Consider the following 14,494-nt stretch of genomic DNA (forward strand, 5'->3'; position numbering starts at 1 on the left):
CAAACCTGATAAAGAGACTGAAGGGCCCACAACAACCACAAGCAGCTGAGCATTACAACAGCTGGCCAGGAGCATAACTCAGCGTCCCTGGGCGCCTATAGGGAGAGCTAACAGGCCACAATAGAAGGACACACGTAGCCCACATAGGGGCCACCCATGGAACATTGAGAACTGAGGGAAGCACACTGGAAGCCTCCTAAGGCATCACTTACATAAGGTGACCTATCCAAGAGCAGGAGACGTAGCTGACCTACCTAAGACATAGACACAAGCACAGGGAAAGAGGCAAAATGAGGAGGCAAAGGAATACATTCCAAGTAAGGGAACAGGACAAAACCCCAGAAAAGGAACTAAGTGAAACAGAAATGAGCAACCTACCTGACAGAGAGTTCAACTAAGAGTGTTAAGGATGCTCACTGATCTGGGGAGAAGAATAGATGAACTCAGTGAGAATGTCAACAAAGAAATGGAAGATATAAAAAAGAACCAATCAGAAATGAAGAATACAATACTGGAAATGAAAAATTCATTAGAGGGACTCAAAAGCAGAGTAGAGGATACAGAAGAACGGATCTGTGAGCTGGAAGAAAGACTAGAAGAAATTACCCAAAGTGAACAGGTAAAAGAGAAAAGAATTAAAAAGAGTGAGGACAGTCTAAGGGACCTCTGGGACAACATCAAGCGCACTAACATCCGTGTTATAGGTGTCCCGGAAGGAGAAGAGCGAGACAAGGGGGCAGAGAATCTATTTCAAGAAATAATAGATGAAAACTTCCCTAACCTAAGGAAGGAAACAGACATCCAGGTACAGGAATCACAGAGAGCCCCAAACAAGATAAACCCAAAGAGGCCCACACCAAGACACATCATAATCAAAATGTCCAGAATTAAAGATAAAGAGAGAATCCTAAAAGCCGCAAGAGGATGTCAAGTTAAATACAAAGGAAACCCCATAAGGCTATCAGCTGACTTCTCAGCAGAAACCTTACAGGCTAGAAGAGAATGGCACGATATATTTAAAGTGCTAAAAGGAAAAAACTTACAGCCAAGAATACTCTACCGAGCAAGGTTATCATTCAAAATGGAAGGAGAGATCAAAATTTTCCCAGATAAGCAAAAATTAAAGGAGTTTGTCACCAAGAAACCAGTGCTACAAGAAATGTTAAAGGGACTGATTTAAGGGGAAAAGAGAAGACCACAAATAGGAAAAATTATCTATTTCCATGATTAGAACGTAATGGATACAAATGCACAAAAAAGAGGTTAGATATGATATCAAAAACATAAAAGGAGGGAGGAGGGGAGTTAAAGAGTAGAGCTTTCAGACAGAGGTCAAACTAAAGTGACCATCAATTCTGTATAGAAGAAGTAAGGAACAGAGAAGGACTACTAAAACACTGAGGAAAAAAAAGTTAAAAAATGGCAGCAAGTACCTACTTATCAATAGCTACTTTAAACGTCAATGGACTAAATGCTCCAATTAAAAGGCATAGGGTGGCTGACTGGATAAAAAAACAGGACCCATATATATGCTGCATACAAGAGACACACTTCAGACCTAAAGACACTCACAAACTGAAAGTGAAGGGATGGAAAAAGATACTCCACGCAAATGGCAATGAAAAGAAAGCTGGGGTAGCAGTACTCATATCAGACAAAATAGACTTTAAAACAAAAACTGTAAAAAGAGACAAAGAAGGGCATAACATAATGATCAAGGGAACAATCCAACAAGAGGATATAACACTTGTAAATATCTATGCACCCAATGTAGTGCACCTAAATATATAAAGCAATTATTAACAGACATAAAAACAGAAATAGACAGTAACACTAATAGTAGGGGACTTTAACACTCCACTTACACCAACGGATAGATCATCCAAACAGAAGATCAATAAGGAAACATTGGCCTTAAACGACACACTAGAACAGATGGACCTAGTAGATATATACAGAGCATTCCATCCAAAAACCGAAGAATACACGTTCTTTTCAAATGCACATGGAACGTTCTCCAGGATTGATCACATATTAGGCCACAAAACAAGTCTCCATAAATTTAAGAAGATTGAAATAATACCAAGCATCTTTTCTTACCACAACAGTATGAAACTAGAAATCAACTATAGGAAGAAAATCAGAAAAGCCACAAATACGTGGAGATTAAACAAAATGCTACTGAACAACGACTGGGTTAACGAAGAAATCAAAGAAGAAATCAAAAACTACCTGGAGACAAATGAAAATGAAAATACGACATGCCAGAATTTATGGGATACAGCAAAAGTGGTTCTAAGAGGGAAGTTTATAGCGATACAGGCCTATCTCAACAAACAAGAAAAATCTCAAATAAGCAATCTAACAATGCACCTAAAGGAACTGGAAAAAGAAGAACAAACAAAGCCCAAAATCAGTAGAAGAAGGGAAATAATAAAAATCAGAGCAGAAATAAATGAAATAGAGAAAAAAAAAAAAAAACAATAGAAAAAATTAATAAAACCAAGAGCTGGTTCTTTGAAAAGATCAACAAAATTGACAAACCTTTAGCTAGACTCACCAAGAAAAAAAGAGAGAAGGTACAAATAAGTAAAATCAGAAATGAAAGAGGAGAGGTTACAACAGACACCTCAGAAATACAAACGATTATAAGAGAATACTGTGAAAAGCTACATGCCAAGCAATTCGACAATCTGGAAGAAATGGATAAATTCTTAGAATCATACAACCTTCCAAAACTGGATCAAGAAGAAGTAGAGAATTTGACTAGACCAGTCACCAGTAAGGAGATCGAAACAGTAATCAAAAACCTCCCCAAAAATAAAAGTCCAGTACCAGACGGCTTCCCTGGTGAATTCTACCAAACATTCAATGAAGACTTAATACCTATCCTTCTCAAACTCTTCCAAAAATTGAGGAGGTGGGGAAGCTCCCTAACTCATTCTACGAAGCTGATATTACCCTGATACCAAAACCAGACAAGGACAACACAAAAAAAGAAAATTACAGGCCAATATCACTGATGAACATCGATGCGAAAATCCTCAACAAAATACTAGCAAATCGCATACAACAATACGTTAAAAGATTATACACCATGATCAAGTGGGATTTATTCCAGGTATGCAGGGATGGTTTAACATTACTTAAAATCAATCAACGTAATACACCACATTAATAAAATGAAGAAGAAAAATCACATGATCATCTCAATAGATGCAGAGAAAGCATTTGACAAGATACAGCATCCATTTATGATAAAAACTCTGAATAAAATGGGTATAGAAGGAAAGTACCTCAACATAATAAAGGCCATATATGAGAAACCCACAGCTAATATCATCCTCAATGGTGAAAAACTGAAAGCTATCCCTCTAAGAACAGGAACCAGAGAAGGATGCCCACTGTCACCACTCCCATTTAACATAGTATTGGAAGTCCTAGCCAGAGCAATCAGGCAAGAGAAAGAAATAAAAGGGATCTGAATTGGAAAGGAAGAAGTGAAACTGTCACTATTTGCAGATGACATGATTTTATATATAGAAAACCCTAAAGAATCCACCAGAAAACTTTTAGAAGTAATAAACGAATATGGTCAAGTTGCAGGATACAAAATCAACATACAAAATTCAGTTGCATTTCTGTACACTAACAACGAAGTAGCAGAAAGAGAAATTAAGAATACCATCCCATTTACAATTGCAACAAAAAGAATAAAATACCTAGGAATAAACTTAACCAAAGAGGTGAAAGATCTGTACACCGAAATCTATAAAACATTTCTGAAAGAAATTGAAGAAGACACAAAGAAATGGAAAGATATTCCGTGCTCTTGGATTGGAAGAATTAACATAGTCAAGATGTCCATACTTCCTAAAGCCATCTATAGATTCAATGCAATCCCTATCAAAGTTCCAACAACAATTTTCACAGAAATAGAACAAAGAATCCTAAAATTTATATGGAACAATCAAAGACCCCGAATAGCTAAAGGAATCCTGAGAAAAAAGAACAAAGCTGGAGGTATTACACTCCCTGATTTCAAAATATACTGCAAAGCTATAGTAACCAAAACAGCATGGTACTGGCACAAAAACAGACACACAGATCAATGGAATAGAATCGAAAGCCCAGAAATAAACCCACACATCTATGGACAGCTAATCTTTGACAAAGGAGCCAAGAACATACAATGGAGAAAAGAGTCTCTTCAACAAATGGTGTTGGGAAAACTGGATAGCCACATGCAAAAAAATGAAAGTAGACCCTTACCTTACACCATACACAAAAATTAACTCCAAATGGATTAAAGACTTGAATGTATGACCTGAAACTATGAAACTTCTAGAAGAAAACATAGACAGTACGCTCTTTGACAGCGGTCTTAGCAACATCTTTTCAAACACCATGTCTGACCGGGCAAGAGAAACAATAGAAAAAAAAAACAAATGGGACTACATCAAACTAAAAAGCTTCTGCACAGCAAAGGAAACCATCAACAAAACGAAAAGACAACCTAACAATTGGGAGAATATATTTGCAAACCATACATCTGATAAGGGCTTAATCTCCAAAATATATAAAGAACTCATGCATCTCAACAACAAAAAAGCTAACAACCCAATTAAAAAATGGGCAAACGACCTGAACAGACATTTCTCCAATGAAGATATACAGATGGCCAACAGACACATGAAAAGATGTTCAAAATCACTAACTATCAGGGAAATGCAAATCAAAACTACAATGAGATATCACCTCACGCCCGTCAGAATGGCTATAATTAACAAGATAGGAAACAACATGTGTTGGAGAGGATGTGGAGAGAAGGGAACTCTCATACACTGCTGGTGGGAATGCAAACTGGTGCAGCCACTATGGAAAACAGTATGGAGATTTCTCAAAAAATCAAGGATAGAACTACCATATGATCCAGCTATTCCACTGTTCGGTATTTATCCAAAGAACTTGAAAATACCAATTTGCAAAGGTACATGCCCCCCTGTGTTCATTGCAGCGTTATTCACAATAGCCAAGACTTGGAAGCAACCTACGTGCCCATCAAGGGATGAATGGATAAAGAAGATGTGGTATATATACACAATGGAATACTACTCAGCCATAAGAAACGATGAAATCCAGCCATTTGTGACAACATGGATGGACATTGAGGGTATAATGCAAAGTGAAATAAGTCAGAGGGAGAAGGCCAAATACCGTATGATTTTCTTCATTAAGTAGTAGATAATAACAATAAACAAACACATAGGGACAGAGATTGGATTGGTGGTTACCAGAGGGGAAGGGGGGAGGGAGGAGGGTTAAAGGGATAATTCGGTACATGTGTGTGGTGATGGGTTGTAATTAGTATTTTGGTGGTGAACATGATGTAATCTATGCAGAAATAGAAGTACAATGATGTACACCTGAAATTTTTACAATGTTATAAACCCATGTTACTGCAATAAACAAAAAATTAAAAAAAAAATATATGGCTCAGTGCCTACCTCATTATAGTGGCAAATTGACTTTCTAACCTTATTTTCCTTTCTTTTCCTCCATACATTCTTATATTCAAGGCAAATTGAACTGTAATTTTCTGATGCCATGCCTTTTTTAGTGCTGTGTCTTCCATCTGAGATTTCCGTACATATATACGCATATGTGCACACCTACACACACACATATGCACACACTATAACCATGTTTGCAAATGTTACTTATTATCAAATGCTCCAAGGCCTAGACCAAAAAGTCTTCTTTGTATCTATGAAAGGATAGATGAGAAACTGGTCACAGTTGTTCATTCAAAGGAGAAGAACTGGTGGCTGACGGACGGAGTGAGTGAGACTGATTTTTCATTTTAAATTTTTAAATTAAACTTTTTGTTTTAAGAAAATTATAGATTTAAATGGAATTGTAAGAAATTATACAGAGGAGGAAACTTCTGGAATGGTGGCATGAGGAGCTCCATGGACCTTCTACTCAGTTAAATAAAAAACATAATTGATGAAAATTATATAAATAAAAACAACCATTTAAAGTTTCTAGGAATTACTGTAGTGACATAGAGCAAATGAAGAAACATATATTCAAGAAAATCTGCTAAATTTCTGAAACAATAGCAAGAGTCTGTGACATTTGTGCCACAACCTACTTCCTTCCTCCCCCATCCCGCCTTCAGTTCAGGGTGATAGAATCTCTGCTCTGGATGAGTACAGCCAAAAACACAGGACTCCCTCTCTCCACAACTCCCAGTCTAGGGCGATGGTATCTTCCTAGCAGGAGCATACATTTAGCGTTTATCACTTCCCTCCCCCACCTCCATGTTGCAAATGTCTATTCTAGGCAAAAAATGTTGAGAGGTCTGGGGCTTCTTCCTCCTCCCAGCCCTGACTCATAGCGTGGAAGCTCTACTCCTGCCATGGTAGCCAAGAATACAGGGGCCTCAACTGCCCTAATCACGCATCAATTGTAGGACACAGATTCTACACTGAGAAAGGTATAATGAGAAAACCAGAGGCTACTACCTCACCTGACACCCTGCTTGTAAAGAAGGAATGTTGCACCAAGAAAAATGGGCCACTATCTCTGCCACCAGCTCAAAAGCAGTGGCACAGAGGTTTTTCCAAGGGGAAAGGCAGGACATAAAAACAAATAACTCTGAAGCTCTACCCAAGGGAACTGACTGAATTTGGAACAGAAAGTGGGTAAGTTTAAGCCTAAGAGCACTCTTGAAAACAATGGAGATTTTGACAGTAAGCAATTAAGAGGAGGCTCCATGAAACAAACAAGCTAAACCATAAACTTCCTGGAAGTTTACAAGAAGAAAAACTGGTAAAAGAGAGAGGTAAGACAAACTTCTAGGGTCAGAACAAACCTTGAATTCTGGCCTTAAAGACTACTGTTGTGAAGGGCCTGTATTTAATTGGATCAGACTGTGGAGCAATTTATGCCTTAGAGCATTGTTGAAAATAATAGAACCATCAGCATGCAAATAGTGGAAGCTAACATCTTGATATGATACTGACAAGAACAGACAGCTTAACAGACATATAAGAGAAAGAGATAGTCAAAGAAAGCCCCACTAAAACCACTGTCACCCAAGGGAGACTGTGTGCAAGGCCAAATATGCACCCTCTGAGAAGCAATATCAGAGGCAACACACTGTGAGGGGATATAGACATCACTAAAAGAGACAATCCAGGCCAACAAACAAATATACAACAAAACAACAAGCTCTGGTGGTAGGAGGAATCAATATCCCAAGTTGCAACCATATATAATCTAAACTTTACAGTTCTATGAAAAACATACATCCAAAATCGTATGTAATAGTGAAAGACTGAAAAATTTCCCTTTAAGATCAGGAAGAAGACAAGGATGTCCACTCTTACCACTTGTCTTAACATTGTATTGAAGATTTTAAGCAAGGCAATTAGGCCAGAATAAGAAATAAAATTCTACCAGATTGGAAAGAAAAAGTAAAACTACGTCTATTTACAGATGACATGAGCTTGTATATAGAAAAGTTTAAGGAATCTAAATAATCTAGTGGAGCTAATAAACTAATTCAACAAGTTTAAGGATACAACATCAATATACAAAATATAATTGTATTTTTATACATAAATATTAAATGTTCTGAAAATGAAATTAAGAAAACAATTCCAGAGTAATGTCAGCAACACTGTGGGCCGGCCCGGTGGTGTAGTGGTTAAGTTTGTGCATTCAGCTTAAGTGGCCCTGGGTTCACCAGTTCGGATCCTGGGCATGGGCTTACTCGCTGCTCAACAAGACACACTGAGGCAGTGTCCTATATAGAAGAGCTACAACTCTACAACTATGATACACATCTATGTACTGGGACTTTGGGGAGAGAAATGAAAAAAAGAGGAAGATTGGCAACAGATGGTAGCGCAGGGCCAAACTTCCTCAAAAAAATATTACCTCATTTAATCCTCATAGCAACTCTAAGGAGGAATGCTATAAATGTAAATAGATAAATAAATAAATAAATAAATAAATAAATAAATAAATAAATAAATGCTACATTGTCGCATAACGCCTCCTTGTTATCCCCCTGTATATCAGTGAATTAGACATTCATACATGAACAAGTGCCTGTTTGCAGTTTTCTGGAATTTACACTTTGCTCCAAGAGACCCAAGAGGAATCTCACCTACGAGTGCAGCTGGTAGGAGATAGACAAACCTCCAAACAGGCTACAGAACCAGAGGAGCCAGTGACACTGCCTGGACCCCTCTCACAACTCTTGGGCAAGAATCAGGTGAGTGTTAAATCGGGCAAGCACTCACTTAGGAGAGAGAACTTGCAGACAACCAGCTCTCCTGAAGGGAGAATCCAACACACTGTGGGAGAAAAAAGCATTTTAAAAAAAGAAATATACGAGTTTGGTCACAGTGGAAGTGGTAAGAGAAACTTTCCAAGTGCCATCCCAGCAACAAGGAGGTGATAAAATCAGGGGTGTTTCATTTGGCAGAGGTGACATCTCCCTAGGCGAAAGAGAAGAGCAATGAGAGAGTGGCCAGCTACACTAGCTGGGCAGGAGGTAGATGTAGAAACCCATTTATCTGATTTTTCTCCACTAACACCAGCAGTACTGAGGTGGAAGCTCTGTTACCTGGAGGAAGGGGGGAGGGAGGATATTGAGAAAGAGAGAAATAAGAATTTCAAATGGCCTTAAAGGGATTGCACTCAGCAGAAAATCTACCCACATACCCTTAGGAATGCCACCCCCAAGGATTTTCCTACAGGGTCCACAAGTGCCCTCAAACAGACCCCACGCTAAACCCACACCTCTCTCCACTCTGCTACCAGTTCCTTCTGTGTGCTCTTGAGTAGGCTCATGAGAGCAAGCTCTGGTAGACAAGGACCCTGCTCAGAAACCAGGTCAAGGTCAGTGGGCAAGGGAAAAACTACCAAATTGAGCTATAGTGCCAGCTTCTGGAATACAAAAGAGGAGTTTCTAATAGCCAGGCTGGTGAATTGTAAAAGCCAAAGAAGCCAAAAAAGCTTAGTTAAGGAGGTATCTGCTACTTCAAATGCTAAAGTAGAGTGCATAGGAACAAACAATACGAAAAATAAAGGAAATATGACACCACAAAAAGAAAATTATAATTCTCCAGTAACTGAACTCAAAGGCATGGAATATTGTGATCTAACTGACAAAGACTACAAAATAGCTGTTATGAAGAAATTCAGTGAACTACGAGAAGACTAAGAAAGACAATTCAATGAACTCAGGAATAAAACTAATGAAGAGAATGAGTTTTTCACCAGCAAAGGTAATTATAAAAAAGAACAAAACAAATTCTGGAGCTGAAAAATTCAATGAATGAGATGAAGAATGCAAGAGAGGACAATTGCAGCAGGCAGACCAAATAGAAGAAAGTATAAATGACTTGGAGTATAGGAAAATAGAAATACAGTTAGAAGAGGAGAGGAACCTAAGATTTATAAAGAGATAAGAAAGCCTATAAAAATTTTCTGACTCCTTCAGAAAGGCAAATATCTGAATAACAGAGGTTCAAGAATAGAAAGAGAGGGAGAAGGAGACAGAGAGTTTATTTAAAGAAATAATAGCTAAGAACTTACCAAACCTAGGGAAAGATGTGGATACACAATCCATGAAGCTGATAGAACCCCTGTTATCACACTGTAAAAATACCTCCCCAAGTAACATTATAATGAAACTGTCACAAGTCAATGATAAAGAATCTTAAAGGAACCAAGGGAAAAAAGAAAGTAACCTACAAAGAAACCACCATTAGGTTATCAGCAGCTTTCTCAGGAGAAACTCTATAGGCAAAGAGTGAGTGGAATGACATATTCAAAGTGTTACAAGATAAAACTTTCCAGCCAAGAACATTCTATCTGGCAAAGTTATCTTTCAGATATGAAGAAGAAATAAAGGTTTTCCCAGACAAACAAAAGCTGAAGGAGTTCACTGCGACTAGCCCTACTTTGCAAGAAATACTGAAATGAGTTCTTCTAACTGAAACAAAAAAATTCTGATCAATAACACGTCATGTTGACATGAAACATGGAAGTACACAACATTGGTAAAGATGAAAAATACATAATCAGGCTTAGAAAAGTATAATTTTCTATTAGGATGGTGTGTTAACCACACAACTATAGTATAAAAGTTAAAAAAGAAGAGTAATAAAAATAACTATAGCTACTAAAAATTGTTAAGGAGTACACAACCTTAAAAGAGATAAATTGTAACATCAATAAGCATTTGAAGATCAGTTGATATAAGCCTAAAATGGACTGTCTCTTGTAACTCATAAGGTAACCACAAAGCAAAAACCTTGAGTAAATCCACAAAATATAAAAAAATGTAGAAACAGAGCATTCCGCCATGGAAATTAACCAATTTACAAAACTAGGCAGAGGCAGAGGGAAAAAGAAACAATGAAAATACAAAACAACAAGAAAGCAATTGATAAGATGGCATTAGTAAGTCCTTATATATCAATAATTACTGTTAGTGTAAATGGATTGAATTCACCAATCAAAAGGCATAGAGTGGCTAGATGGATAAAAACATAAGACCTACAAGAGAGCCATTTCAGATGTAAGGATGCCCATAGACTCAAAGTGAAAAGACGGAAAAAAATATTACATGCAAGTGGAAGCCAAAATAAAGATGGGTTAGCTATACTTATATAAGATAAAATAAACATTAAGCCAAAAACAATAACAAGAGACAAGGAAGGTCACTATGCAATGATAAAGAGAACAATCCACCAAGAAGATATAACAATCATAAATACATATGAACTCAACGTTGGATCCCATAGAAATATATTAAGTAAATGCTAACAGATATGAAGGGAGATATAGACAACAATATATTAATACTCGGGGACTTCAATACCCTGCTTTCAACAATAGATAGATCATCCAGACAAAAAATCAACAAGAAAAAGATGGACTTGAACTGTCCATTAGACCATATGACCGTAATAGAGATCTACAGAATATTCCATTCAACAGTAGAAGATTAGACATTCTTCTCCAGTGCATGTGGAATATTCTCAAGGATAGATCATTTTATAGGACACAAAACAAGTCATAGCAAGTTTAAGAAGATTGAAATCATACCAAGTATCTTCTCCAAATACAACGGTAAAAAACTATAAATAAACAAGAGGAAATATGGAAAATCTACAAATATGTGGGGGAAAAAACAACAACACTCCTGAAAAACCAACAGGTAAAAGAATGGAAGAGGTAATCAAAGAAGAGCTCAAAACAAATGAAAATAGAAACACAACTTACCAAAACCTTTGGGACATTGCAAAAGCAGTTCTGAGAGGAATGTTTATAGTGATAAATGAATATATTAAGAAATTAGAAAGATTAAAAATGAATGACATGGGCCAGCCCCATGGCACGGTGGTTAAGTTTGGTGCACTCTGCTTTGGCAGTCTGGGTCCATGAGTTCAGACCCCTGGTGAAAACCTACACCACTCATGAAGCCATGCTGTTGTGTCAACCCACATACAAAATAGAGAAAGATTGGCACAGATGTTAGCTCAGGGCTAATGTTCCTCAAGCAAACAAAAAGAGGAATATTGGCAATAGATATTAGCTCAGAGTGAATCTTCCTCACCAAAAAAAAAAAAAACCAGATGTAACTTTATGCATCAAGGAATTAGAAAAGAAGAACAAATTAAGCCTAAAGTTATCAGAAGGAAGGAAATAATAAAGCTAGAGCAAAAAAGAATGAAATCTAGACTAGAAAAACAGTAGAAAAGATCAATAAAACTAAGAGCTGGTTTTTTTAGTAGATAAACAAAACTGACAAACATTTAGTTATACTCACGAGGAAAAAAGAAAGAGTACTCAAATAAGTAAAATCAGAAATGAAAGGGAAGACATTACAACTGACACCACAAAAATACAAAGAATCACAAGAGGCTACTATGAAAAAATAATATAGCAACAAATTGGACAACCTTGAAAAAGTGGATAAATTCTTATAAACATATAATCTTCCAAGAATGAATCATGAAGAAATAGAAAATCTGAACAGACCAATTGCTAGTAAGCAAATTGAATCAGTAATTAAAAACCTCCCAACAAACAAAAGTCCACGACCAGATGGCTTTGCTGTTCAATTCTAGCAAAAATTCAGATAATAATTGATACCAATCCTTCTCAAACGCTTTCAAAAAGTAGAAAAGAAAGGAACACTTCCAAACTCATTTTACAAGGCCAGCATTACCGTGACACCAAAACCAGACAAGGATGCTACAAGAAAAGAAAATTACAGGCCAATGTCACTGATGGACATAGATGCAAAAATCCTAAAAATAAATATTAAACCTAGGGGCTAGCCCAGTGGCGCAGGAGTTAAGTGTGTGCACTTCACTTTGGCTACCCAGGGTTTGCAGGTTCAGATCCCGGGTGCTCACCGATGCACCGCTTATTAAGCCATGTTGTGGCGGCATCCCATATAAAGTGGAGGAAGATGGGCATGGAGGTTAGCCCAGGGCCGATCTTTCTCAAGGATAAAAGGGGAGGATTGACATTGGATGTTAGCTCAGCGCTAGTCCTCCTCACACACAAAAAATATATACATTAAACCGAATTTGACAATACATTAAAAGGATCATACACAATGATCAAGTGGAATTTATTGCAGGGATGCAAGAATGCTTCAACATATGCAATCAATCAATGTGACACACTACATTAACAAAATGCAAGGTAAAAATCATATGATCACCTCAATAGATACAGAAAAAGCATTTGATAAAATTCAACATCCATTTATGATAAAAACTATCAACAAAGCTGATATAGAGGAAACATAATCTTATGTAATAAAAACCATATATGACAAGCCCACAGCTAACATCATGTGCAACACTGAAAGGTTAAGATTTTCCTCTAAGATCAGGAAAGCAAAGATGCCTTCTCTCACCACTCTTATTCAACATAATATTGAAGATATAGTCAGAGGAATAAAAGGCAGCCAAACTGGAAATGAGGAAGTAAAACAGTCACTATTTGCAGATGATGTGATAGTATATATGGAAAACCCTAAAGACTGCACAAAAAATAACCCTGCTAGGACTAATTAACAAATTCAATAAAGTTGCAGAATACAAAATAAATATACAAAAATCTGTTGTATTTCTATACACTAATAACAAACTATCAAAGGAGAAATTAAGAAAACAATCCCATTGCAATTGCATCAAAAAGAATAAAATACTTAGAAATAAATTTAACCAAGGTTGTAAAAGATCTGTACATTGAAAACTATAGGACAGGTGAGGAGTCAAGATGGCGGCGTAGGCAGACTCTGAACTCACCTCCTCCCGTGGACACAGCTAATTTACAACTACTCGTGGAAAAATTACCCCTGAGACAGAACTGAAATACTGGATAAGAGGAACTCCTGCAACAACGGACAATCCTAACTGGGGTAGAAGAGGCAGAGACTCCCTTCTGGAGAGGAAAAACGCCGCCTTCACAAGCCGCCAGCTTCACGGCCGCCGGGAGCAGCTCACAGGTACGAAGCCTCCCTGGAGGCGCGGGGCCCTGAGCCGGGGAGCGCCCCCGATGTGGGCATTTTGTGGACCCAGCACAATTGAGAGCAGCGGCATAATATCTGACTTTGCCTGCTACTAAAGCATTGGGTAGCACCCCCAGAAAACCCGGTTCACAAAGAAACTAAAACTGGCTCTTAAAGGGCCCACGCACAAACTCACCCGTTCCAGAAAGCATCCTAAAATCACCAGAAACAAAGGTGCACAGTGCTTCGGTGACAAGAGACTCACCTAATAGGCCCTGAGTGCATCTCGGTGAGAGGTGAGACCTCTCCAGGGACTGGGACATTGGCGGCGGCCATTGTTGTGGCCTGGTGTGAGCGTGCTGACACAGACGCCATTGGAGTTCTCCCTGAGACCTGCTAGCCCAGGGTCTGCTCCACCCGCTAGAGCACCAGTTTAATCCAGCTCAGCCAGGCCAGGCAGCCCACCCCAAAGACTGGCCCCACCCAACAACAAGCCCTCAGGCAACGTGTGGGCCTGCATAGATTAGTGACTGGATCCTCTGCAGCCTGGCAACTGAGCTGACTTGAGCGGGGCAGGGTGTGCACAAGGAGCGGGTGGAGAGTCTGGGGTGGTGGTGGAGTGTGTGGGGCTCCCGCCGTGGAGAGACTGGGTCCGCTTGGGGAGGTCGGGGCGCGCACACGGGGCAGGACTGTGTTGACTGTGTGTGTGGACCTGTGGGCGGCAGGGTTTGTCAGCTGCAGAAGACTTGTGCTTCTCAAAGACCCACATAGGAGGTTTGCCCCACCTTCCAAAGCCTGAAACAATTGGGTGCTCCTGTGCCTTAGGGCAGCCCCACCCAGCTGCAATCCTCAGAGAGCTGACAAGAGACCTAATAGGCTAGAGGTTTACAGCAATTCTAAGGCCCTGAGCCTAACAACCTGCCACACTGGGGG

At 38.7% G+C, this 14,494-nt stretch overlaps 1 long non-coding RNA gene across 1 annotated transcript in view; it reads right to left on the bottom strand.

Annotated features, from left to right (window-relative positions):
• The window catches only part of LOC147911912 (uncharacterized), an 85,865-nt gene extending 71,891 nt beyond the window's left edge, over window positions 1-13,974 (bottom strand). Inside the window, exon 1 of the long non-coding RNA XR_015550606.1 lies at window positions 13,827-13,974. This is a non-coding gene — a long non-coding RNA (uncharacterized LOC147911912). The remainder of the gene's footprint in view (window positions 1-13,826) is intronic.
• Between the last annotated feature and the right edge of the window lie 520 nt (window positions 13,975-14,494).

This window comes from Ceratotherium simum, chromosome X, assembly GCF_057802395.1.
Source record: "Ceratotherium simum simum isolate JZ-2026a chromosome X, ASM5780239v1, whole genome shotgun sequence".
Classification (NCBI taxonomy): Eukaryota; Metazoa; Chordata; class Mammalia; order Perissodactyla; family Rhinocerotidae; genus Ceratotherium; species Ceratotherium simum.